The sequence below is a fragment of the Dermacentor albipictus genome, chromosome 4, assembly GCF_038994185.2.
Source record: "Dermacentor albipictus isolate Rhodes 1998 colony chromosome 4, USDA_Dalb.pri_finalv2, whole genome shotgun sequence".
NCBI classification, from domain to species: Eukaryota; Metazoa; Arthropoda; class Arachnida; order Ixodida; family Ixodidae; genus Dermacentor; species Dermacentor albipictus.
The window spans coordinates 107,758,495-107,785,869 of record NC_091824.1 but is presented as its reverse complement, the minus strand read 5'-3'; the positions used below and the strand labels follow the sequence as shown (position 1 = coordinate 107,785,869).

The 27,375-nt window shown below is 46.1% G+C and overlaps 1 protein-coding gene and 1 long non-coding RNA gene across 5 annotated transcripts in view; one reads left to right on the top strand and one right to left on the bottom strand.

The window, feature by feature from the left end:
- The window catches only part of LOC139059231 (uncharacterized), a 30,333-nt gene extending 26,811 nt beyond the window's left edge, over positions 1–3,522 (bottom strand). The window contains exons 1-4 of one of the 4 annotated variants that reach the window (XM_070537372.1): positions 2,641–3,522; positions 531–1,215; positions 292–476; positions 19–196 (exon numbers count right to left, since the gene is read on the bottom strand). The gene's annotated coding sequence lies outside the window, so the exon portion shown is untranslated. Of the gene's footprint in view, positions 1–18; positions 477–526; positions 1,216–2,640 lie in introns of all 4 variants that reach the window. The other 3 variants (XM_070537370.1, XM_070537369.1, XM_070537373.1) reach the window with 3 other exon arrangements.
- A 12,984-nt stretch (positions 3,523–16,506) lies between these two features.
- LOC139059680 (uncharacterized) lies at positions 16,507–24,722 on the top strand. The gene is made up of 4 exons (XR_011514307.1): positions 16,507–16,769; positions 17,605–17,650; positions 21,261–21,638; positions 24,234–24,722. It is a non-coding gene; the product is annotated as an uncharacterized lncRNA (long non-coding RNA).
- Positions 24,723–27,375: the final 2,653 nt, after the last annotated feature.

Genomic DNA, 27,375 nt, shown 5'->3' with positions numbered 1-27,375 from the left:
AGAACTCGATATACTTACTTACACTCGATGTATTGCAGAGCGGGGATCGCAGGTTTCTTCATTCACCAAGAAACAAACAGCTTTGAGGCAGGAACAGAAGTTCACACATGGTCAGCCGCGGGACGACAGGCGCTAAACGTCATCCGAGACATGGCCTAGTGAAGGAATATCCACCGTATGCGCCTGATGGCAAAGGCTGAAACGACAAAGAGGCGTCGTGTTAACCACCCGCCAGCACATTTCGCAGTACGAGTCGGAAAAACTCAGCATCCTTATGCGCATGCGGTGTACTGCAGTGTGGGAACTGCGGGTTTCATGCCCCTTGGAACCAGCAGTTGTGAGGCAGGAGCAGAAGTTCAGACACGCGTTCAGCCGCGAGACGACATGCGCTGAACGTCATCCATCTGGGACAATACCGGATGCAGGAACATTGCTCGCGCGTGTCAGAAGCCAAGGTACAGGTTGCGGACCTGAAACTAAAAACGGACGATTTGTTAAATGACGAAAGTGAACAGAAGGCACGCACTCACTATGTATTACGAGCGTGCTTCCACGAGCCGTGGGCGATGGGCCCGTCCAAGATGGTCCGCGTGTCGAGCGAAAACACGGCGTGGCACAGGAAACGGACAAGATGATATGGGATAGAAAAAAAAAAGTGGCCATCTACCACCGTCTTCACCGCAGCGCGCTACGCTACAGACCGAAAGCAACGTCCGTTCTTCTGTGTCAATGAAAGAAACCGGCACCAATTCGGGATGCCATTTGCCTCCGCGATTCCATATTTCGCGCCCGGGTGCACATTGACGCGAAATTATGGCCGGGAAGCAGTAACAATGCGAACGGGCCGATGTTCGCGTCGCAAACGAGAGAGGACCGCTGCAGCTGAACTTGCCTAGTGTCAGCTACCTTCCTAAAGTCAGCTAAGCCTGATTCTATAATCGCCCCGCCTTTTCCTCTCCGCTTCCGTCACGGCGACGACACGATGTGGCTGCGGCCGTCAAGGCACCTTGTGCCTAATTAACCATTACAGTTAACTTCACAATTGGCCAATATTTCCAATTGGTTGTAGCTGAGAAGTTAATAGTCGCGCCCCTCCCGTGAGCTATTGAGTTTCCCTTCACGAGTTAGCTGCGGAAGCCATGTAGCGACGACAGTTGCTGCGTTGTCCCTCGGGGTAGTGCCATGATCACTTGGTTGCATAGGCTTCACGTACGGCTGGGAAGAGGAAAAAAATAAAAAAAGAGAAAGAAAAACAAGTCAACAGCAAGCACAGGTGCTTTAAAACGTGCCGTATTTGCACGTAAATAATACAACCACGGATATAATGAAACGGGAAGGCACTTTAGGTCTCAAAAATATATACGTATCACGAATAACGCGAATTCATTCCTGAAAAGAAAAAACGACGCATAAACGCTGATGCTCGCAGGCTTTCTTAATCGTTACTCCGTAATACCGTCGCAAAATGCAGGGAAAGCACGGGCTCCGACGTCCGCCACTGTCACTGAGAACGGAGTCACCCATTGCTACACCCATTAATGTTATTGGCAAACTCAGAATCGCCCGCGACACAATCGAACCTGACAAAGCTTCTCTCGGATTGCATGGTGATCCACCGCGCGACTTCGAAGACCGCTTGCTTGACGCGCCTGCACAGCAACGTCTATTGGCTTGCTCAAAGCTGCGAGAGCTATGCCGTAGCCACATGCATTCTCGCCCTAGCAGCGTTGTCAATCTGGAGGAAAAAATAAAGAAAATCGGCACAAAATGCACTGGCAGCGGGCACGGCGAGAAGGCGAAAATAACATAACGACACTTTGTTAAGAACACGAATCCGAAGATAACGCGAGGGATCGTTACGGGGCTAGAAATGTCGAAATAAAAAATAAGAACTGAAAACACGTTATATTTGTGAACATACGGTAATTATGAATCAACGGCTGAACTGGGGAAAAGTCAGTAATGCAGGCATCACAGCATGAAACCAAGAGCAGCGGCACCCTAAGATCTATAGGGTGTTCCAGCTAACGTTAACCAAGTTGTAAAAGGAAAAGAATGAAGAATACGGTGCCAGACACAACTTTAAGACCTGCGGTGTTCGGTTGTCCGACCTCTGACGATAAAACAGTATAGTTCATATAATCACATCTTGCACCCTGAATTCTTAAACTTTTATAGCGAAGCTGTTAAGGGCTAGTTCTCCCAGGATCGTGTCCACGTATAGACACAACACTAATAAACAGGATCGGCTATTGTGTCGTCTTCTTCCACAGCTGGATTGTTGGCACCCCTCGGCGTTACCGTGAGAACACGCTCGTGCCACTGCTCCCGCGTTCGTCGCCGTCATTAATGAATTAAGGAACACAAAGACTTAACCAATTTCACAGCGAAGCTGTTAAGGGCTAGTTCCCTGAAGATAGTGTTCGTTTGTAGAGAGAAAACTCCCCGTACGTGGGATGGTCCCGAAGGTAGTGCAATGTCAGGCGGACTCGTGAAGGAGGTGCACTTCGCCATTAAGGGGCCCACATGCACAGCTTCACTGGTCATCCTTCACAGAGTGGAAGGGCACTGCTTTTTTTTCTTCTTTGAACTGCTTGGCCATCGTTGGCTGGGACGTACAGTATATACAGAGGGACCCACCTTATAAGCTGGTGAAGCACGTAGCGACAGTTGCTTCGTTGTCCATTGAGTAATCGGCACGGTCATTTGGTTGTCCAGGCTTTCCGTACGGGTGGAAGCACGTACACAAAAGCCCACGACAGGCACGACTTGAAACTTATAAGCAGCAACAGCTAAAGGAGTCGTTGGGGTCGGTCGTGGCATCAAATACGTGAGAAGGAATGCAACAGCCGCCAGCCGTAGCACGTTTTCCAGGGGCTCCAAGGGGCCGCGCGAGCATTCCGGAGCCAAAGCAGGTATCCTAACCGAGCTTGCAGAGGTCGAGGCCATAAGTGGGCCATCCGCGACGCAAAGCTTCGAAGCGCGCCTTACAGCAGAAACCCGGCTGTGATAGCCATGGTTATATTTTTTTAAGTTCGTGAAGTGGTAGACACGGCGTCTAACGTCGACGATCGCTGTCAGATCATATGGTACGAAGCAGACCTTCATCTGACACAAGCGACCGTGAATTGAAACATGACGGGCAGGACTCCCGGCGGCCGCCTCTAATACCTTATTTTAATCACCATTCTCAGCTTTTGGCGGAAGCGCTCCCGTGCCCAGGCGTCTTACCTCCGTGCACCGAACGTTATCACCTTTCACCACTGGATTGCAATTGCCGTTATCGCCGAGATCGACAACTTGGTGGAACCGCTGGTGTGCAAGAAAATAACCAAAGAAACGAAGGAAAATGATCGTTGGCGAAATCGGGCCTTCCATAAGACACCGGTGTCGGAATGTTCCGGAGGCGTCTACTTTGTTCGACAGCGCCGGCGCGCCGCGCTGAGGATTACGCTACCGCTTGCCGGCGCATCGTCTATCGACGGGATCCGCGGACGCCACCACCGCTCTGCGCACGTCATGCCGCCGTCCTTGTTTGCGATGTGCTTTCACAAACTGCGCGACTTATAAGGCACGCGTGCGTACTAGGTAACGTGCCGGAACCAGTTTCGAGGTTTTACTGTTGGTTTCATTTTCTTTTTCTTGCACCGTCTCGTTTTGGAACGCTCGCGACAAGGGTTTGCCGTTCATTCAATATGCCTCCGCATTCTAATTGTTTCGATTTCATATCGCGCGCACTTATATCGTGATACCGACGTTTTTGACATGTTGCTAGGAGCCCGTTAAGTCGTGGTGAACGATTAAAAGAAAACTTCGGCAGGCACACTTACGGCTGCTTATGTGTGGGAACACGTAATAATTATACCGTTTGTAGACCTATGACCGCCATGAACGCGCTCATGTTATACACTCATGACGCGGCGCCTCCGCCTCCCAATTTGGCTGCGCCATCACGTGCCCGATGACGCAAGTACTAGGCACGCCTTTACTTTGGCCCACGTTCGATTCCCACCCAGGACAATTTTATTTTCAAAGCCGTTAATTTATTGCGTTTACAGGAACCTCCCCGAGAAATCTGATCGTCAATCCGAGCATGTTTTGAAGTGTCTTAACTCTTAGCGCAGTTGGCCATTTCTGGCGCCATCTACCGGTCCCACCGACGCCGACGGATTTTCGAGTAATGGAGCATATAATAAGTTCGCATTATTATGCTATATAAAAGGGCTGTTCTTTGCAAAGTTGGCGCGAATGAGGCTGACTGTCTCGACGACGGTGCCTATGGCATTGCGAGAAATGTTTAACGACGACGGGACGGTTGTTTCTACGGAAAAGCGTGAGCGCGCTTTGCAGGAGGGCGGCGAGCTCGCTGTGCTTTAGCTACAGCCGCTTACCCTCACTGCACGCATAAATTTGAGCTGCCCGCCGCAGGAGTGATAGCGGTATTCTGCTGCCGCACACCAGGTCGCCGCTTCGATTTTTGGCCGTGGCGGCCGCCACATACTGACGGAGTAAAAAAATGCTCATGCACGTAGATGTAGTATGCACTACAGTACGTATACGCAAGCTCTCCGCCACAGCAGTGCACAGAGGAAAAGACGAAGAAAAACAAGTATTCGACAGAATCTTCGCCGGAGCATTCATCGCGACCACACACCTCGTCTAGAATGCCGATGACCTGTCAGGCCAGATGTCTACCAAAATTGTCGAGTCATCGCCTGTCGAGCAAGCAACTGGCCGTCTTCGAGGTAACTCTGATACATAAGCGCACTCGTGTCCAAGTGCTATACTCCGTTCCATACATAGCAGTCAACGCTGTGTAAGCTACGCAAGAAGTTCGGTCAAGGAAAGTTTCGCCAGGCTAAACCCGCCTGTTGCTACAATTCACCACCACCACCACCACCACATCAAGGAAAGTTATCACACCGCGCGTTTCGTCTGTGCTTCGCTGCGCGCTAACAGCGTTCGCTAGCGCGAGCATGCACGTGAGGCTCCTCGCGACGGGTTGAAAATAAAAAAAAAACCTCCAAAGAACAACAAAAATAAATATTACCTAGAACAACGCATTCGCAACCGTATACCGCAGTGCGTTGATATATATATACAGTGAAAGCTCGTTAATTCGAACTTCAATAATTCGAATTTATGGATAATTCGAACTGTACGATTTGGTCCGGCCAAGCTCCACAGAAGTCTATGTATAAAAAAGTCCGTTAATTCGAACGCGAGAAGGTTCCCTCACGGATAATTCGAACTACGCTCACCTGGCACACGGCCAGAGAAAAGCGCCTACTGCCTACACACAAGGCTGTATTGCCTCCGAAACGGAGTGAACGGCGACAGAAGGCAAAATCGGGAAAAAATCTAACCGACGCGGGGTCAGCCAGAAGGCAGTGGCTGCTGCCGCCTCTCCGTTCTACGTAACCTCCAAGACTTCTTGCCCGTTGCGAATCTCGGAGGCTTTGCAAATCTTGTACAGCTGCTAATGTTGAGCGGAGATGGCACGGCAAGCGCCAAAACACAGCGAATCAAGTACGTCGCAGCTGCGCTTGCAATCAAGAACCAACGAATCAGGGCCTTCGCCACCTTCACATGTTCAGCGTCTTTGTCTCGGCAGTCTTCATCGGTTGTGCACCTCTGTTTTCAGCTTAGGAGGCATCGGCCGTCGCGATTCATTGTGATGGTGTTAAGCCTCGGCTAACGTTCGTTTCATTGGACATCGGTGGTGTGGCACAGTCGGACCCAGAGCTTCGACTCGAAGATGGCGTGCGCCCGCGGCACACGCCATCACTTTCTGACACGCCAAATTTCTGACATGCCCTACTGCTTCCAAATCGCATTGTACTGTTGCGCTCCTTCACTTTCGTTAGTTCGAAATTTCGTTAATTCGAACTGAAGCGGCTTCCCCTTGCGGTTCGAATTAACGAGCTTAAAAGCTCGTTAATTCGACCCGCAAGGGGAAGCCGCTTCAGTTCGAATTAACGAAAGTTCGAACTAACGAAAGTGAAGGAGAGCAACAGTACACTGCGATTTGGAAGCAGTAGGGCATGTCAGAAATTTGGCGTGTCAGAAAGTGATGGCGTGTGCCGCGGGCGCACGCCATCTTCGAGTCGAAGCTCTGGGTCCGACTGTGCCACACCACCGATGTCCACCGAAACGAACGTTAGCCGCGGCTTAACACTATCACAATGATTCGCGACGGCCGATGCCTCCTAAGCTGAAAACAGAGGTGCACAACCGATGAAGACTGCCGAGACAAAGACGCTGAACATGTGAAGGTGGCGAAGGCCCTGATTCGTTGGTTCTTGATTGCAAGCGCAGCTGCGACGTACTTGATTCGCTGTGTTTTGGCGCTTGCCGTGCCATATCCGCACAGCATTAGCAACTGTACAAGATTTGCGAAGCCTCCGAGATTCGCAGCGGGCAAGAAGTCTCGGAGGTTACGTAGAACGGAGAGGCGGCAGCCGCCGCTGCCTTCTGGCTGACCCCGCGTCGGTTAGATTTTTTTCCGATTTTGCCTTCTCTGGCCGTTCTCTCCGTTTCGGAGGCAATACAGCCTTGTGTGTAGGCAGTAGGCGCGTTTCTCTGGCCGTGTGCCAGGCGAGCGTAGTTCGAATTATCCGTGAGGGAACCTTCTCGTGTTCGAATTAACGGACTTCTTTATACATAGACTTCTGTGGAGCTTGGCCGGACCAAATCGTACAGTTCGAATTATCCATAAATTCGAATTATTGAAGTTCGAATTAACGAGCTTTCACTGTATATATATATATATATATATATATATATATATATATATATATATATATATATATATATATATATATATATATATATATATATATATATATATATATATATATCGTAAGTAAATCTAGGGGCCCGATTTTTATTAATCATATCATAAGTACCCTACAAAGAAACATACCAAGGACACCACAGGGGAAATTACTTGTATACTTAATAACTGAATTTAAGAAGTGATAGATTCATGGAAATGAAAGTGGATGAACAATATTGGCAGTGGCTTAGCTGGGCTATGCCAGGATATACGTATCGAAAGCTAAGGCATAGGATGGTTAGCCTTGGTTAATTTTGATTGCAAGTCCAGGTTAGTCTGGTTGTCTAGCTATGTTGCGGCGTTTAGCCAATAGTTCGGCGCGCTGTTCGTCTGTTTCCTAGCTGGGCGATTCGTTTCCTCTTCATCTCGTTCCGATGTCGATTCCAGGCCTTCTCCAGCTTATCAGAACTGTCGCCGTCCATACTGCCGCCTCAACTGTGGTTGCGGCGCACGCGAGCTTTCCTTTTCAATCCTCCGACATGTTACCAGGCATGCGACGCAGCTGGCGAAGCGAGCGGAGGCGAACGCAATGACGAGGAACTCGACGTGACGTCATGCGCCTCCTCGGAGCACCACCACGGCGAAATCGCAAGTTCGCGGCCAGTAAAGCTTTCGCTTTAAAACAACGTGCCGCAGGTGGGGAACGATCCCACATCTTCGCATTACGCGTGCGTTGCTCTACCAGTTCAGCCACCGCTGCACCGTTTCCCTATCTACTTTCTGGGTTATTTATGTTTTATTACTTCAACTAACTCCCTTTCTTAAATTCAGTAAGTACAAGTAATTTGCCCTGTGTTTTCCTGGGTATCGCTTGAGTTCCAATATGTTTACATATATATGGCACAGTTTACAGAAAGAAAGAAAAAACGAAAAAGCTTCCTTAACTACGATCATCATCATCATCATCATCAGCCTGGTTACGCCCACTGCAGGGCAAAGGCCTCTCCCATATTTCTCCAACAACCCCGGTCATGTACTAATTGTGGCCATGCCGTCCCTGCAAATTTCTTAATCTCATCCGCCCACCTAACTTTCTGCCGTCCCCTACGCTTCCCTTCCCTTGGAATCCAGTCCGTAACCCTTAATGACCATCGGTTATCTTCCCTCCTCATTACATGTCCTGCCCATGCCCATTTCTTTTTCTTGATTTCAACTAAGATGTCGTTAACTCGCGTTTGTTCCCTCACCCTATCTGCTCTTTTCTTATCCCTCAACGTTACACCTATCATTCTTCTTTCCATAGCTCGTTGCGTCGTCCTCAATTTGAGTAGAACCCTTTTCGTAAGCCTCCAGGTTTCTGCCCCGTAGGTGAGTACTGGTAAGACACAGCTATTATACACTTTTCTCTTGAGGGATAATGGCAACCTGCTGTTCATGATCTGAGAATGCCTGCCAAACGCACCCCAGCCCATTCTTATTCTTCTGATTATTTCTGTCTCATGATCCGGATCCGCAGTCACTACCTGCCCTAAGTAGATGTATTCCCTTACGACTTCCAGTGCCTCGCTGCCTATTGTAAACTGCTGTTCTCTTCCGAGACTGTTAAACATTACTTTAGTTTTCTGCAGATTAATTTTTAGACCCACTCTTCTGCTTTGCCTCTCCAGGTCAGTGAGCATGCATTGTAGTTGGTCCCCTGAGTTACTAAGCAAGGCAATATCATCAGCGAATCGTAAGTTACTAAGGTATTCTCCATTAATTTTTATCCCCATTTCTTCCCAATCCAGGTCTCTGAATACCTCCTGTAAACACGCTGTGAATAGCATTGGAGAGATCGTATCTCCCTGCCTGACGCCTTTCTTTATTGGGATTTTGTTGCTTTCTTTATGGAGGACTACGGTGGCTGTGGAGCCGCTATAGATATTTTTCAGTATTTTTACATATGGCTCGTCTACACCCTGATTCCGTAATGCCTCCATGACTGCTGAGGTTTCGACAGAATCAAATGCTTTCTCCTAATCAATGAAAGCTATATATAAGGGTTGGTTGTATTCCGCACATTTCTCTATCACCTGATTGATAGTGTGAATATGATCTATTGTTGAGTAGCCTTTACGGAATCCTGCCTGGTCCTTTGCTTGACAGAAGTCTAAGGTGTTCCTGATTCTATTTGCGATTACCTTAGTAAATAGTTTGTAGGCAACGGACAGTAAGCTGATCGGTCTATAATTTTTCAAGTCTTTGGCGTCCCCTTTCTTATGGATTAGGATTATGTTAGCGTTTTTCCAAGATTCCGGTACGCTCGACGTTATAAGGCATTGCGTATACAGGGTGGCCAGTTTCTCTAGAACAATCTGCCCACCATCCTTCAGTAAATCTGCTGTTACCTGATCCTCCCCAGCTGCCTTCCCCCTTTGCATATCTCCCAAGGCTTTCTTTACTTCTTCCGGCGTTACCTGTGGGATTTCGAATTCCTCTAGACTATTTTCTCTTTCATTATTGTCGTGGATGGCGCTGGTACTGTATAAATCTCTATAGAACTCCTCAGCCACTTGTACTATCTCATCCATATTAGTAATGATATTGCCGGCTTTGTCTCTTATCGCATACATCTGATTCTTGCCAATTCCTAGTTTCTTCATCACTCCTCCGTAACTACGATATATATATATATATATATATATATATATATATATATATATATATATATATATATATATATATATATATATATATATATATATATATATATATATATATATATATATATATATATATATATATATATATATATATATATTGCATATTTTCACAGTGCCTGCGGTTCGTCTTAACGTGAGTATATCTACTGCATGCATGATTCTCTGTCACTTAAAAGAGTCATGGGAGGAGGAGGAGGAGGAGGAGGAGGAGGGGGGACAAGTCACTGTGTTTTTAAGACTTGCCTAAAGGCGCAGCGGAGTTGTACGCGTCATCAGAGATATGCTTCACTCATAAAAGTCAAAGAACTACAACACAGTATTTTATGACAAGCATTTCGTCAATGCTGACAGCAGTACACAGAACGTTGAGTCAAGAAACTATCATCGCAAAAGGACACGCTAGCTTTGAACCATGATCTTTCAATTTTAGCGTTAAACGGCCTTGCCCGCTTATCCTGCTAGCGCAAGTTGGCGATCACTGCAGCGCCTCCTTTTTTTTGTACGCGTGACTACGTTTGCCTGAACTTTGCCTGATTAGAAGCAAAAGTAATAGAGAGTACGTTTTAGATTGCCCTAAGGTCATCAATAATCACAATGTTTGAATAATTGATTTGGACTAAATTGGAAAAGTTGAAAAGTATTGTAATGCTGGCTTCTCCAAAAAGAATAGGTTGTTCAATAATCTTAAGATGATGAGATGAGGTGAAATGAAAACGTTCCCAAATTACAACGAAACGACAAACATGCTAGATGTTTGTACTAATTGCCGTGTTACTTTCATTTAGAAATGTTAGTAAGGCTTTGAGGCGTATCTGCGTAAGGTCGCAATACTTCATGACCCAATCAACTTTTCTACCTTAGCAACTGCTGTTGGTACATACCGCCAAGGTTTTACTGCGAAGCTGTATATGGCTAGGTTCTGGAAAGATTGCGTGCGTCTATCAAGTAGTGTAGATAGAGAATTTCTACCCGGTGGGCTGTTCCCGAAGACAGTGCAATATCGGGCCCACCCGCGGCGGAGGTGAAGCAGGCTTTAAGCACTCCGCCTACTTGTAAGAAGAAGAAGAGAGAGGAAAGGCAGGGAGGTTAACCAGAGGCGAGTTTCCTGTTTGCTACCCTGTACTGGAGTGGGTGACATATGGGTTGTAAAGACGACAAAGAGCGAGAGGAGAAAATAAAGAGGAACGAAAATTCATTGCTATTTCACTCTGTGAAGAATGATGAGCAGCGAAGCTGTGAATCTGGGCCTCTCACTGGCGAAGTGAACCTCCGCCGCGGGTCGGCCCGGTATCGTACAATCTTCGGGATAGGTCAACGCATGGGTAGTGCTTAACGCCTGCTTCACCTCCACTGCGGGTCGACCTGGTATTGCACTGTCTTCGGGATCGGCCCACGTACGGGGAGCGCTTAACGCCTACGTCACCTCCACTGCGGGTCGGCCCGGTACTACACTATCTTCTGGATCGCCCCACGTATGTGGAGTGCTGAACGCCTGTTTCACCTCCGCCGTGGGTCGGCGGAGGTGGAACTATTGCTCTATCTATTGTATCGTACTGCTCTATCTTCGGGATCGGCCCACGTAAGAAAAATAGTTGGTCTACGTCCACGGAGACTAGATCCGCGAGAGCCTAGCCATAAACAGCTTCGTAGTAAAAAGAAAGAGAGAAAACAGGTAACAGAGAAGGCGTTCCAATCGCAGCCATTCACGCCTGCCGGTCGATCTCGAGAAGCGCAGTAGCGCTTGCACGGCCTTCTGATGCGATGTAAAGTCGCGTGGATGTTTCAAAATGCTTTCTTCTGACAGAGGCTGATCGTACAAGTGGTTCAGCACGTTGGAAAGCGATTGTCTCTGCACATTGTACTGCGGACACTGGCAAAAAACGTGACCAATTGTTTCCGCGTCGCCGCAATCATCATCATCCACCTTACAAAGTGGAATCGCACTGAATGTTTTTGTAGAAGTGAGCTACAACAGCTGAAAAAGTGTTGACTATAGCGATGATGATAGAAACCACAAATTAAAAGCTGGGCCACCCATCGTGCATTGCAAGTTACAAGGGTAAAATCCTAAGCAACATTACGTAACCTTTGCTGAGATTTGATGTACAACTATTTGCGCCGGGCCCGTGGCACGGGTTACGCAATGACAGCTTCTCTCACGTATTTTGCAAATAAGCTTACGGTCAATCTAGCCCCTATTCAATTCAAATAAAGCTTCAGTGGTGACTTTGAACACAGGTGAACGCTAGAGTTTCAGGTACCTCGAGAACTATCTATACGATATCTTGCGTTCAAGTTCAAGGGCTGCACGTTTTCATGAAAAGAAACATCAGTAGCTTTAAACATCACGACACAGGACACAACGAAGGAATCACAGGACAGAGTCACGCTGTTTGAAACTGCATTTTACAAGATGTACCAACCAGCCAGAACGAACAGGCTTTTAACCTTGTCAGTTTTGAGACCGGCCAAAAGTAAGCCGTGATGCACTAATAAAATCCCGGCCACGGCGACCGCATTTCGATGGGGGCGAAATGCGAAAACACCCGTGTACTTAGATTTAGGTGCACGTTAAAGAACCCTAGGTGGTCGAAATTTCCGGAGTCCTCCACTACGGCGTGCCTCATAATCAGAAAGTGGTTTTGGCACGTAAAACCCCATAACTTTAAAAAAATGCACTAATACGACTTGGAAGGAAGCTATCCACTGTGGATGTGGGGCACCGCACAGGCGTCCTCCTTGAAGTTTCTCACCGCTTAACATAGCACATGACATTAAAACTCTCTGTGTTTCAGTGGTAGCTAACCGTCAGCTAAGCGTCCAGATGCGCTAAACGTTGCCGTAACCAAAAAGGACATAGACTACCGAAGACGTCAAAAAAGACAGACGACGTTTGCGTCCTTTTGCGCTAGAACAATGCTTATTTCTGTGCAACGTGAAAGGTTGGGCGAGTTGGTGGTTTTGATTCGTGTGGTATTTTCAGACCGTGCTAAAGACGAGGGACTAGAAAGAAAAACTGCAAGCACCGGCACTAGCTGGCAACTTATTGAAAAAAAAATAAGTAAGTATATAGCACGGCTAGTGCCCATACGACCCAAATGAAAAGTGCTCAAAAACGAATAACCGAAACCACAGAATGAGAAGCAATGCTATTTGCTCATGGTTACGGTAATTGACGAGGCACGTATCTCAGGTAATCAAGTTGCTTTCGTGATGCAATACATCAAAGTTCATTTGTTTTCTGGTAACTTCAAGTAGAAATTACCACATGTGCTTGCCCTTTCTTCCTTTTTTACACTCCATCAACCATCCCCCGTTCGGCGATAAAGTAACATAAGTAAGATAACGTAACCTGTTTAGTATTTTGCAGGAGTACTGACCGCATCGTCGTCGCCAAGTGACGTCGCCGAAGCAGCGTCCTTGTAATGTTTGAAGGTATCCTGAACAAGCTATACATTCCTCTAAAGAATTCAGGAATGCTACAATGCTTTTTATTGCCCGTGCACTGCAGGAATCTGTTCCTATAGAATTGTGTTTTCGGCTCTTCCTGGTGTATTGGCATTTCCACTGATCATTCGTGCACTCCACAAACTTTAAAGGGCAATAAAGTAAGTCTATGCGCCAAGGTTCTATACATCATTACCTCGAGAAGCGGGACATTGACTGAATTTATACTGATGTTTCGCCACAAGATAGTAAATAAAACAACACCCAGATCAGTGCAGAAAATAATAATGCCATGTCTCAGGCTCAGTATATATTCTGTGAGTACTGTCCCAGCGGCATGGGTACCTCATGGGCGCTGATGGTGTCTTGTCTAACATTATGGCACTTGAGAACAAGTAGAATGAAATTTTATGCGACAGTATCGGATAGAGTTGAAGTCAGCATAGCGCACAAAGTCATATAAAAGGTCATGGTGAACGTTTCTTCCTCGAAATACATACATTTTCTTAAGGTGCTTCAAAAAATTGTGCATATACCCACGGTTGAACATAACATTGCAACTGTCCTCAGAATGCGCGAATTTGGGAAAGTAAGGCCAAAGGAAATACAGGGAAGTTAACCATACTCAATTACTGTTAGCTACCCTGCACAAAGGCAGGATGATAAATGGTGAAAAAATTCACCGACGATTACGATATGCCCTAGTGCGAAATTTAGGCGCAGCTCTATGCGAGTTTTCATTTCGCAATATATTGACTGGCGCAGACAATCTGTCTCGTGCGCCACATTGCAAACGGAGCGAAGTGTTGCATGGCTACCTTGCTAATCGGGAGATCGCGAGAGTTAGCGCGTGGGTGACGCGTGGACAAGGTTCAAAGCAGCCGCCGCAGACAGACCTCCGCTCATGCAGCGCTTTGTTTACATGCAGACGACGCACACTACTCCGGCGCCATCTTGTGGCCATCGTAGCCGGACTGCCTGTCTTGCGCGGCACTACGCTTCTCTTCTCACGCTTTCGCCACACCCACCTCCTCCGCTTTTAGCCTCGTAGTACCGCTGCACCCTCCCCCTCCACTTTCCTCCTCGCGTTCTCTTCGCTATCGCCGTTTTCACCTGCTGCTGCACTACGCATTCGCTTTCATCCTTTACTGTGCTCGTTCGCTCCATCACGAGGTACGACGCCAACGCTCTCCGCAGGAACGAGGCCCAAGAGCTGCACTCTAAAAGAGAGAAAGAACTGAGATAAGAACGCTAGCTTTCCGCAAACTTATAGATGCACACCGAGCCTATAAAGGATCGCAGAGGCCTACCGACTTGAAAACTGCAACAGCGCTCTCGTCACTTTCTGCGCCACCTATGCGCACGGCCACTGTACAATGACCTTCTAGAAAAGGCCTTGAGCCCTGCCGGTTTAGCCGTGTCTAGAAGAGGTGGACGTTGTAACGCGAACAAAAGCAACGAGGTGTCCACTATTGTTCTTTGCACTCATAAGAATAGCTTTTATGCATGTCAACCATTTAATGAGGAACGAGTTAGCATTCATAAATGGTGCGCCAAGCAGATGGTGGCACAAGTGCGTTTAACCATAGTGGAAAAGTAGGGACGGGAGTTGCGGCTATATTGATGTGTTGGCTGTGTGCATGAATCTACAAACTCTTTCTGACAACTACTTTGAGACCAAAGACAAATTAGTAATCTATTGAAATTCCTGGTTTGGAAAACAATGGAACTCATATGGAACTTACTCTTTTCTTCCGGAAACCGTGCAAGCACTATCAGGTGAAACAACGAGAAGACAAAGGGGTATTCAAACAACGTGCAATACTTCGTTAAAACACAGGTGACCAACATTCCAAGGATACAGAATGCACAAAACATCCGAATAGGTTTATGTACAAATAAAACACATGAACCATGTCATGCGGTGTTAGTTCCTACCCTGAGAGACACAAGCAGAATCTGGAAGGGTCGTGTCGAAGGCTTCAAAGTTTTGTTTGCTTGTGGTATGCCCAATACGAAGTTATTTACAGTTAAGTTTGGGCTTGTTTCACGCGCTAGGGAGTTTAGGTTTTAGCAGAGTCAGCAAGAAATTGTTCTGTCGCCGCATTGAAAGCGCAGATGACCACATACAGCCCCACAGTCACCAAGTGCGCCTGCAAGGGAACCGAACACGTACGCCGTGCCGCCGCACAGGAACCACGAGCCTAGGCTCTGGGAGCACTACGGGCTCAGAACAAGCACCTGTAGACACATAGCAAGACCTGGGTGACGGAAAAGAGCTTGGCAGCTACAGAAAGAAATCGCATAAGTTTGCTGTTGATAAAACCGTTCAATTTTCTACATGTTCATGAAGCACGTTGGTGGTCTTGTGAGGATGGATGCAGAAAGAATGGATAATATGGAACGATTCGACAATTAGTCGTGATGTAGGTAATGTAAAGACCATTATTATTGGACGCACACACTCTTGTGTCTCCTCTATGAGGCTCAAAAGAGTACGGGGCAGTACTTAGCATGTATATTTGGTATTCTTTTGCTGGCGTCGGCTGTGATACGAACGCAGATCCTTCTCTCTAGCACTGTCCTATTTTCGTACGCAAGGTTTAGAAATACCTAGCAAGGCCGAGTCCTCGTTGCAATAATTCTGTGCATAGGCGACAATGGGAACTAATGGACACTAAAACGGTACGACAACGCAAGAAGCATAAAAAAGTAATACGTGATGAACCAATGACCTTTTAGGTCACATTAACTTTAATTAAATATGATTAGTCGATGATTCCAGGGCAGTGTTCGGAGAATAACCGCGCTCAAGAACCTTTGAAAAGACACGAGTATAGCTGATATATAGCTGTTGGGAGCAAATGGATTATGTTTTGTGCCTTCAACCGCACTTAGATCACATCGTCGAACTTCTAACCGACGCATACAAAGCTTTCGTACATCCGCCGACAGATAACCACACTTGTATCAGCCTCGTACATCACAACGAACCGTTGTTTGTTTTTGCTACGCGTGACTTCATACTTTGTGTTAAGACGGTACTGCTTGGCTTCACCCGCGTTGTCTTGGCCAGAAGCACTATCTGCGCAGGTGGCAGCTGTGGCCAGGGGCAGAGTGATCCCCTGATGACATCAAGACGCCTATTCTCGCGTCGCCAACGTCGAACGAAAAAGCCAGCGCTCTGGCCGTAAAGCGAGCTGTTGTGACCTTTATCCTTGCTACGAAACACCTTGCACTGACATTTCGTCAAGGTGATCATAAATATGAGCTCTACACACTTTTACAGCGCCAAAATACTGTGTTGTGACCTGTGCTGGTTTTCCCGAAATGGCAGGTTACGTATCCTCAGGTGCAAAGCAGTAACTTAATGCATCATTGTGTCAAGGTCGACAACACAAAAGGACATTTCTGAAAACTTGCATTGTGCAGTCTTTCGTGCTCCGCAACAAGGTGATGTTTGAATGAGATGTTTAAAAAAAAAATTAGGCGTCACGTATAGGTGCTTTTGTTGCGAGAACTTTTCCTATGTACTAACACGTAGCACATTGTGAAAACTGACCTGTTCATATAGCATGAGAGCTTGAATCTTGCAGTGGCCCTCACTTCGGTCGACAGAGCCAGTTAAACGTATTAAGCGTTAAGCATTCACCTCCCGAAAAACAATTTCTTCTGTGCTTCTAGAGTAATAGACGGTTCACCACGCATGAGAAGCTTGTCGGAGCTGCAAGACCATCTGATTAGGAGGTTACAAATTCAATAATATCAAGTACAGCTCTCGTTTGTTGAATCGACGTGCTAGGTTACATTAGGAATAGCGGTGAACTCTGTAGCTGGTAAAGGTAAGTTTAGTAGTACTTGGCAGGTTTGAGCCTGCATACTTTCTTTTAGTTTGTTTTGCCATATAGATAAGTATCAATATTGCCTATTTGTATTCGAAACGGCCGGCGCGAATTAGACTAAATACGTTATTTATGCTCAGCGTATCAGGAGAAAAACTTTCTTAACGACAGTCTGGAAACATATTATTCTCTTGTTCTAGCTCTTGTGCTGGTAAAATATTTGTTGTTTATCCACCCATAGTCAACTATGTGCCTGAATGTTTGAACTGATGTCATAAAAAGTCGCACTTTCGCCCGAAAGGCGGATCATCGATTGCGATAGCAAATTAGTGGACAGCTATACGAAGTAAGGATAGCAGTTTTATCGGCAGTATAAACTTGTAAACATATGCATACTAACTAAATTAACAAGCATGGTGTCACGCGCACGTTAGCACACATGAACACATCTCACTAGATGACCGCGGAAACTCACAGTCAAAACTGTGGAGTGAGGAAGCATGGCAGCAGCAGTGAGCGAATTGACCTTCCTGCTGCGTCTTGCATCGACGGGAACTAAGCCACAAAAAAAAAAGTGTGCGGCAGAATGTGTCGCTGTCGCAGGTGACATTCAAGACACAGCAGTCCGGGCGGGCGCACACGGCCCTGAGAAGAACTGTCCACGTAATGATAGCTCACTTCATTGAATACATTTTGGTATAATGACAGAACTAGAACGTACATGCATCTTGGGACGGCTTGTGATCACGTCGTTAAGTTCAGCCATTAGGGCAACGTCACCCAACGGAATTATAAAACTTGCCTAACTTATTTCAAACATTTCCATTGATTGCAGATGAAAGCAAATCTGTTTTATCTGACTACTTCTCTTTTAGTTTTCGGTAAGAACGTTTATCATATTCCTCAAAAGTTGAAGTAGTCGTTTGGGCTCTGTACAGAGTTGTTCTAGAACGATCACTCTCTGCTAATGCTCAAGTGAAGTTGCAATGACAGTGTTTGCATCTCAGGTCTTCTGATGCACATGTGATTTCTATACACTAATGTTCGGTTTTGTTCTGCAGATATACGCACTCAACTGCGCTTCCAATTTTTCTGTTCATAACAGCCAGTGACGTCACCAGAACTGATATAAGTGAACAGTTCATTTTATAGTGACACCGGCTATAGGCATTTTGCAGCTGTATTGTCGATGTCATTGTAGTCGGCGCTATAGCCGCGATACGGTAATGAACATCATGTAAAGTGTATTAATGTGAAGCATTATTGGGATCGATCGGTGATTTTCTTCATACTGTGGAACAGGTGGTATACCTGAATTTTAACCTGCAATATAATGCGAGTGAGCACACACCTGTGTTGCGCACATAAAAAATAAATTGACACAAAACCTGTACACATGTACTCTAAATCACACAGACGTCTTGAGGGAACGGAAGAATAGGTGAATGGAATGAAAGTGAACGGATCTCAAAGAAGCGCGTCTTCATTAGCTCGCTTCATTTCACAACAAATACAATGCATTTCACGTGCTCTCATAGGAAGCAATTCATTTGCCTTTCTACTGCAGTGTGGTGTATAAAATTGCACTTCTGTAAGCGTCTTTGGGAGGTTGACGCCAAAGTAGTGGCGTGTAAGATTTCTTTAATGACACTTAAGCGAGCGGAAGAAACGGCGGAAGAAACTTAAATTCCGTAAACAGCGTTGTGCTGATACCAAACGTTGTTGTATCCCTACGAAAGGCGGAGGGATAAATTGTGATACAATATACCAAAAGCACACATAAAAAGTGTGTCATTATGCATGCGTTCGCAAAGGGATTTCCCAATTTAAAGATCTGCGGCTACATCTACTTCAGCCACTACTCACGCTTCTCAATGCTCCACCCGGCATGGCATCGTCGACCAGCGTATCAACATGAACGTGCCGAACTCCTAAAGAAAATACGTCAACACGTCAATAAAGGATGCTTTATTGTTGCAAGCTTCTAGTAACTTAAGTGTTGTAACCCAAACGCGTCTCAACGTGAACCCTTATCGTTTTCCCATATCTTACGCACATCCCACATTACAGTTTGTATTCGTGTAATAAAGATTTAGTAGACATTTATTCACGATCAATGTGTTGGCACAAAGGCTTCGCATTAGCATATATTCCCACATTGCATTTTTCGGTCAGCAAACTTTTTGTCTTGTTACAGAAATAAAATAAATATCTAGAAAGCAGTTCACTCCAGACAGTTTGAAACTTCGAGCACCTAGTTAGCTGATTGGTCAGGATATCTATGAAGTGAGAGCAGGCGATCCGAACAACAGTGGATTTTGAGATTGCCCTTGCTATGCGCAATGCGGTGTGGAAAACATATACCGTACGATTTCGAGCATCGGAGACTTGTGGCGCTTGCGACACGACCGCGTTCAGCTCGTAATAAAGCGCCTATGTTGATCAGCACAACGGGTACACAATTATGTCGCTCGTAAAGTGCAATACATTTGATTTTATCCACGGCGATGGAAGCGAACGAAAAAGCCAGGCGAACCTGCCATCGCTGGGAGACGGTATACGCCTAGCTCGTTGGCCGCCCGATTCAGGGCCAATAGCCCTTGAATCCCCCCCCCCCCCCCAAACTTTCTCGGATGATCTTTCACCATAGGGAGCTCTTGCTCGGAATTTTACGGTAAATATGCACTGCGAAAAACCAATTTAAGCATACAAAGCCGAAGAAGCGAAGTTAAGCGCAGGTTAAGAAAGATGAAGTAGCCCAACAGTGGTTCTCCAGATAAGCAGGAAATAGGATGGTCGACGTACAGCTGTTGCTGATAGATTCGATCGAGTACAACTTTACGAGTACGACGCGACGCCTTTTAGTATTTGGTCTTCCGTATCACATAGCTTTGGTTGTGTTGAACGGAAAGCCCGTACCCGGCCAAGCTCCTAGGCCGTGTACGCGCAAAGGGGTTTTGTGTGTTGCTTACGGTTAACGACGTGCCCAGAACAAGGCACTGCCGTATTCGACGGGCGCACCGCTTACAAAGCCCTGCCTCTGACAGACAGTTAAGTGCAGACTGTTCGCTTCGAGTGGCGCAGTGCACGAGTACTGCTGTTGATAGCGCACACAGCACTGCGACGCTCAAGGCTACTCCACGTGAATAGTGAAATTGACGAACGCAGTGATGCTGGTGGCGTTAGTGGTCAAATACGACGACGTAATTTACAAATACTCATCAAACGTGAATGAAATTGATACTGTGCGTAATTAAAAGGGCCGCTTTTCGATGTCGCTGCAAAACGCACTTTCGATTGCAAAGAATTGCGAGATTTTGTTTTCTCGTTTAACGTATGTGAAACCTGCGCCACCGTAGGGTATCGTGCAACAACGAAGGAGAAACATCTCAGGCATGGCTGAGACCTGCAGGTCAAACTCTGATTATTGGTCAAACTCAAATATTATATCTGCAAATATTACGCAGTATACGTCAACAAAAGCATGGATATTTGAAAGAAGTTTAGTAGCGTTCAGTTTCCAAGGAAACGAAAACTGCGCACCTAACAGGAAGCGCACATAGCTAATGTTGATCGTATACGTTTCTTCTTTTTCCGTTCGATAACTTTTCGCGGTGTTTCGAGTTTTCTAAGTGATACGCTCATTGCATGGCAAGACTTTGTGATCTGGCAGTTTGGATGCCATGAGGTGTAGCATACGAGTGTTATCGCTCAGCTGCTAGCTCTTCAGCTCACGTATACTACCTGAAGCCTGCAGTTCAAAGAACGTAGCACATCCGCAACCTTGGCCGTGCGTGGCGGTGGCTAACACTCCTGGGGATAATTTTGCACACATACATAAAGCACCAAGAAAGTGGATGGGTGGATGACAGCCGTGTTAGCTTGATCGCTTAAGTACCGTACGGGTGATGCGGAAGATGTGGACTCGACCCCCACTTGCGGCAGGTTATTTTTCTTGTCCACTTTCATATTTGTGTTGCTCTTTACTTATACGTTAAAGTAAGCGTAACATACCAATTAAATATGATAATTATTTGTACGTTCCAAGCAAGCATAACAATTCATTTTTGCTATGCTTTCCTGGGCTTCATTGTCTATATTTTCATATACTTGCGATCCCAGTGATACCACAGCATACGGCTTCGGAACAATGTATTTACCTGCCGTGGTTGCTTAGCGGCTATGGTGTTGGACTGCTAAGCTCGATGGCGCGGGATCGAATCCCGGCCACGGCGGCCGCATTTCGATGGGGCGAAAACAGCCATGTACTTAGATTCAGTTGCAGGTTAAGGACCCCCAACATGTCCAAGTTATTCCGGAGCCCCCAACTACGGCGTGCCTCATAATCAAATCGCGGTTTTGGCACGTAAAACCGTATAATTTAATTAAGAATACATTTCAGAGCATTAGCGCACAATTTCCACGTTGTTTTCTTTATTTCCAAGAGGTAATTAGCCACACAATGATTTCCCTTTTACATTTTTTTTTCAGGTCATGCGACACCAGCCGTCAGAGAAGACGACGTGCGGCAAAGCGTTCTTGACAGTCTCGGAAACAGTTCTATTCAATTGGATGACATCAAGTTTTCTTTCAGGACATACTTCTTTGTTAAGTACAAATTTAGCCTTACTCAAGGTTTGCTTCTATTACGCGTGGCCGAAGCACGAGATGCCGAATGTAGAACCGTGGTGACTAAACGCAAATACGTGTTGACTACCTGCTACTTCGATATTTCTCGAAGCATTGCACTCTACTCTGTCTCACGGAAAAAAGACGCATCCAATCTCAAGCAAAACTTCAATGCCAGCGCTACTGTCACGAAAGGCAGCGTACATGTTTCCATCACGCTAAAGCCACCCGGTTACAAAGGTACGTACTGAATATTTGTATATCTTTTAAATGATACTTGTAATATATCTTTTAAATGATACTTCTATTCTATTCAGAGAAGGGAAATTAGCACGGGAAGGGCGTGAAAGCGACGATGTTAAGTGGGTCTTCGTCACAAAGCTACGCACCGGCTATGAGGTACGCCGTAGAGTATACAGCTGTAGATTTTCCCACTTTAGATTATTGTGCTCCGAATCCATAATGCGCGGACTAGTCAACATTCAATTACGGCAGGAAGTAATCCACCGAGGCGAGGAATCGAACTCTACTATGCGTGGTCGTAGCCGCTAAGCCACGACGGTGTATTAGTTTATAGTGTGCATTTTATATTGAAGGATGACTGGCGACAATGCCGTTGAGGGCAAATAGTGGCGACGGGGCCGCGTTAAAAGTGACGATATGCTTGCGAGGTTCAACGGATAATAAATAGCGGCTGATTTTGTAAAGTGTATGTCGCTATAATGCAATAGCAGAGCGCTAGCTATTTTTTTAGAGAAAACCTGTCGGCGTTTCCTTCTTGACCGTTTCATACTGCTACGAGATGTAGTGGGAGTTGTAAATTCTTACAAGGAGAGCGCGTAGGCCTAGAAAAAAAATAAAGCAGAGGGGAGGGGGCAGGCCGGCAACACGTACAAGGTCGAGGAGGAATTAGAGTGCGTGTGTTGGAACACGGCTGCGTCCGGTAGGTCTGCCGCCTGCAACTCCACTTGAAAAATAAGGCACTCGTGGTCCGCCCTCCCTACCTGGCAGGTCCAGATTTGGTGACAAATGACCAGCCGGTCCGTCGGGGCCGAACAACGGGGCCGTGCTTGAGGGATGCGGTTGCGGTCCCCTCTCCAAGATGCGAGGATCGCCGGAGAGCAGCGCATCCAGTCCGAATGAGCCCTACCAGGAATATATGAAGCTGAGACAATCAAGGAGGAATCCGGATGGTTCATGACTTTTCGAGCCGTTACGTATTGTACGAAGTTCTTAAACTCGGATAAAGTGCCTTCGGATAAGCTGACTTCTTCAATCGCTTTCATGAAGTTATCCAAGAAATTATGTCTATATCTGAAGATGATCGTTTTCACGCGCTCCTTTCTTGTTTTATCTTTCGCGAAAATATACATAAAAGTGACAAATGTTAAGGGTGTTTTAATAGTAGTTGTCAATCGATGTTGGACACGCAGAAAGCCAACAGTCCTAGTTTCCGGCACCAACAGTAACCACAGCTCGAGCCTCTTGCCAGAGTGGCGGTAATGTCCTCAATACTGCGTGCGTCTTCTTCACAACACAAGCTTTTTATATGCTCAAATACGATGGTAAAGAAAATAACACACAAGGCACACAATATCAAGGAGTCCGAGCCCACCTAAGCACGTCAATGAACGTAAAGAGCGCAGGAATGAGTTATGAGTTGAGCATTGTGTCTATCGTGAGATGGAGGTGTTGAATGGGAGAAAAGTTGATGCGCTGAATCTGCGCAATGGCTGATAAATGCAGAAAGGCATCCGCTGATATACTGATGATACCAGTTGAAGAACCGTAACAATTCATTAGCTCCCGACAGCCAAGCGAAAAATCTCAGCAAAGTATCGTCAGCGTCTAAAGCAATCCTCTGCGTTTTACTAAGGAAGGAGAAAGTGGAGAAGGAAAGGTAGGGAGGTTAACCAGTTTGGCTTAACCGGTTTGCTACCCTACACATGGGAGAGGGATGGGGGAGATTAAAGATGGGGAAGGGGGAGAGGGAGAGAGAGCACATACCACAGCACACACACATCGTCCGTTGGAGTCCATCAATCTGGCATGGTACGCGACATCACTCTAACAGCCGCTTGTCCAATCCCGTCTCTTTCAAAAACTGAAGTAGTCCCTTTGTCGCCTTCACCTGCGATATCTTCTGTCGGCGGCATGTGAAAATCGTGTCGAGGGACAATGGTCTACTGTCAAGGCGCGCTAGAACAGATGCCAGGGACTGTCGCTGAACATTAAATTCAGGACAGTCGCACAGAACATGTTCCAGCGTCTCCTCGCAAAGACAGGCATTACAGAGATCGTTGTCGGCCATTCCAATGCGGAAGGAGTAAGATTTAGTGAAAGCCACCCCCAGCCATAAGCGATAAAGCAGAGTCGCCTCTCTTCGACGGAGTCCAGTTGGCGTTTTACTAAAGAGAACATTGTTACTTAGGAGGGCACTCATAATCTGTTTATTATAAGCTGAAAACAACACTTCGATCAAGTTTAATTTAAATGCTAAAAAGGCCGCGAATCCCAGCTTCGGCTGTTATACAGGCAACTGCCATGTCATTTGAATGAAATTGCAAAACACAGCTGTATTAAACAGCTGCTCAAAAATGCACATGCCGTCGGCTGCTTTACATTGTACGGGTTAAATTCTGGTGACGACGTAGGCGTAATAAATGCGATGTCTTGAATTCCGGGACACGATAGCAAATTCTTTATAGAGTATGTGAAAAACGGAATTACAAAGCTATTGTCACTGAAACGTTGTGTGAAATGAGTCCTGTCAGAAAAATGCGAGCGTGGCTGAGAAACATTTTTCCCTGACTACTCTCTTCTCTTTTGCTTCAGGTTATGGAGATCGTCTCACGGTGACAGTGTATGTAAACATGACAAGCGTTAGCATCAGTCACCCACCGGATGCATTCGGTTCTTCGAAAGTTCACAAAAAGTTTCAGAAAAAAGCCCACACTCATATCACAAGAAAGATTGTGGAAACGTTGGAAAAAGCCTTCAAGAATGTCGAAAATCGGCTTCGTGAGATCTGGAGAAAGTCTACAATGTTAAGCTCAACCAATGCGCCCATCACCACGACGACAGGCGAAAGCTCATTTGATGCCACAAGCACTATTACCACAGCTACGACTGAAGAGCTGAGCACTACCACAACAGACACTCCTGCAACAGACAAGAATTCAACAGAATCTACGTCTTCATCTACGAGCATAAATAATTGCTAGTCAATGTCAATACAGCAATGAGCAGCGATGCTTGGGTAATGTCACCCTTATTCACGTCAGAGCCAGAATTTTCGGGTAAAGTGATTGAGGTATTGCGGCATCATCTTTGCTGTCTGTTTGAATATTAGTAACCGAAAATTTAGTAAATGATGTAGTTTTATGCCGTTAGGACATTACTATTTTGGAGCAATGAACGAGCAACAATTTCAATAAGTAAACAATAACAGCGCGTAATCAGCGCAAGTACGTCAAACAACAGAACGCGGTTCTACTAAGCATAGTAACGTACTCCTTCAATTTGAACAAATACCTTGTAATTACATTACTTGCTCTTAAGGAATGGAAATACTTTATCATGTTCATTTGTCCTGACGAGACAAACATCAGTTTGGTAAACCGCAGAGTGTGGTGGTACTTGGTGTGGTACATGGTGTGTGGTGTGGTACGCAGTGTGGTACTTGGTGTGGTCTAGGCTCATTCCTGCACAAAGATAGGTGAGGTAATGGGTCTGTCTCCATGACAGAACTCCGAGCGTTCCCCAATAACGTTCGCTCGCCCTCCTATTTCTTTTTCCTTCGGTGAACTAGGTGTTTCTGTACGAATGTTCTAAAACCCATAATTTTCGTCAAAACTGTGTCCGTATAGCCATAACAGCAGCGCTCGCTCAAAACACCGCCACTTTTGAGGGCTAAGGTGCTCTCGCAAACAAAGGACAAAGCAACATACAAAAAACATTTATTACTCTTTTTTATACAAAAATGACAGCCAGCCAAAAACGAACATTAGTTCCTTGATGAGACAGTTGGAGGAATCGATACGGTTGACACACCATTGAAAATTATCGAGCGAAGAATTTTCGCTCATACCGGACGCGAGGACTAGATCTTCGCGTGTGCAATCACGCTAATGGAAGCGGGTCCGAGCAATATCAGTGCCAGTTGCGTCTGGAAATCAAAACGGTTTAGTCACGCAAAGACTACCAACGAGCTAGCTGTCGGTCCGCGCGTTATGCATGGTGCCCAAGTCAAAAAGAAGGAAGCCAGTTCCTCTAACACCCGAGTTTTCCACGCAGTAAGGTAGCGCTAGCATCCCTATGATGATCGACTATTTATAATAGCGTCCCATTCGAAACGGCATGGCGCCAAATAGTCGCCCAGCGTGCTTGAGCTAATCAGGTTCGACTACACCTGCTGCAGTTCAGCATTTTTACCTGTCTCTATATTCTTTCTCTTCATAGAACCTCTATCTCTACATTGCAAAGTTAATTATTTGTTCTTAACCCTCCAGGTAATGACTATGCACATTAGAAAGGGGACGGGCAGTTAGACAGTATACAATGAGCAGTACAGCATTGAGGAACGCACAGCTTGACGAAAATTGACGAAGTGGCAATATACATATAGATATACCCAGATTAATTAAAATATCGTTTCGAGTAACAGACGGAAAAGGAATAGCATACAAGCCTACTAAAGTAAGGTAATTGGAGCAGGTTGCTTATCGCTTGTTTATAAAAGTGGCAGTTTGGCCCGAAGGGCGAAGCATCGACAGCGATAGCAATGTTTAGCGTCGCGCTTACACGCTTTCGTTTGGGGCCTGTACTCTCTGATTCAGCCACAGCGAAGTTTGCTCCACTGTGCACGAATTTTTACCGAAGTCCAACCAAATGTCCTGTTAAACTTGTGTCTTCTTTGTGTACGTTTTTCAGTTATTGATCATTGATTCCTCCTACTATTATTGCTTTCATTTTAAAATGTAATTTCACCTTGCAACATCACTTACTCTATATAGGAGTCCTGAACGTTTATTTGTACTTATAGCTTGCAATATAGCTTGCCCGATGCAGCACACAACTCTGTTGGCTAGAAGGAACAGTGCAGTAACCTAAGTTGTCATGAAAAATGTTCGTGGCAGAGCGGCACATATCCAATGTCAATTACCAGTGACCCAAGTTTGCCCGATGGTTGGTGTCGCACCCGGTTCCCTCAGTACAGCCCGGTTACTCTAAACATGGACTGCCCAGTGACCCAAGTTAGCGGGGAAACGGTTAGTGACACAGACAGACAGACACCGGAAAGCACGTGAAGTATTCTAAGAATGATAGCAACATTATTGTCACGTTTCTTGTTGCGAATAATAAGCATGATAACACACACACACACACACACACACACACACACACACACACACACACACACACACACACACACACACACACACACACACACACACACACACACACACACACACACACACACACACACACACACACACACACACACACACACACACACACACACACACACACACACACACACACACACACACACACACACACACACACACACACACACACACACACACACACACACACACACACACACACACACACACACACACACACACACACACACACACACACACACACACACACACACACACACACACACACACACACACACACACACACACACACACACACACACACACACACACACACACACACACACACACACACACACACACACACACACACACACACACACACACACACACACACACACACACACACACACACACACACACACACACACACACACACACACACACACACACACACACACACACACACACACACACACACACACACACACACACACACACACACACACACACACACACACACACACACACACACACACACACACACACACACACACACACACACACACACACACACACACACACACACA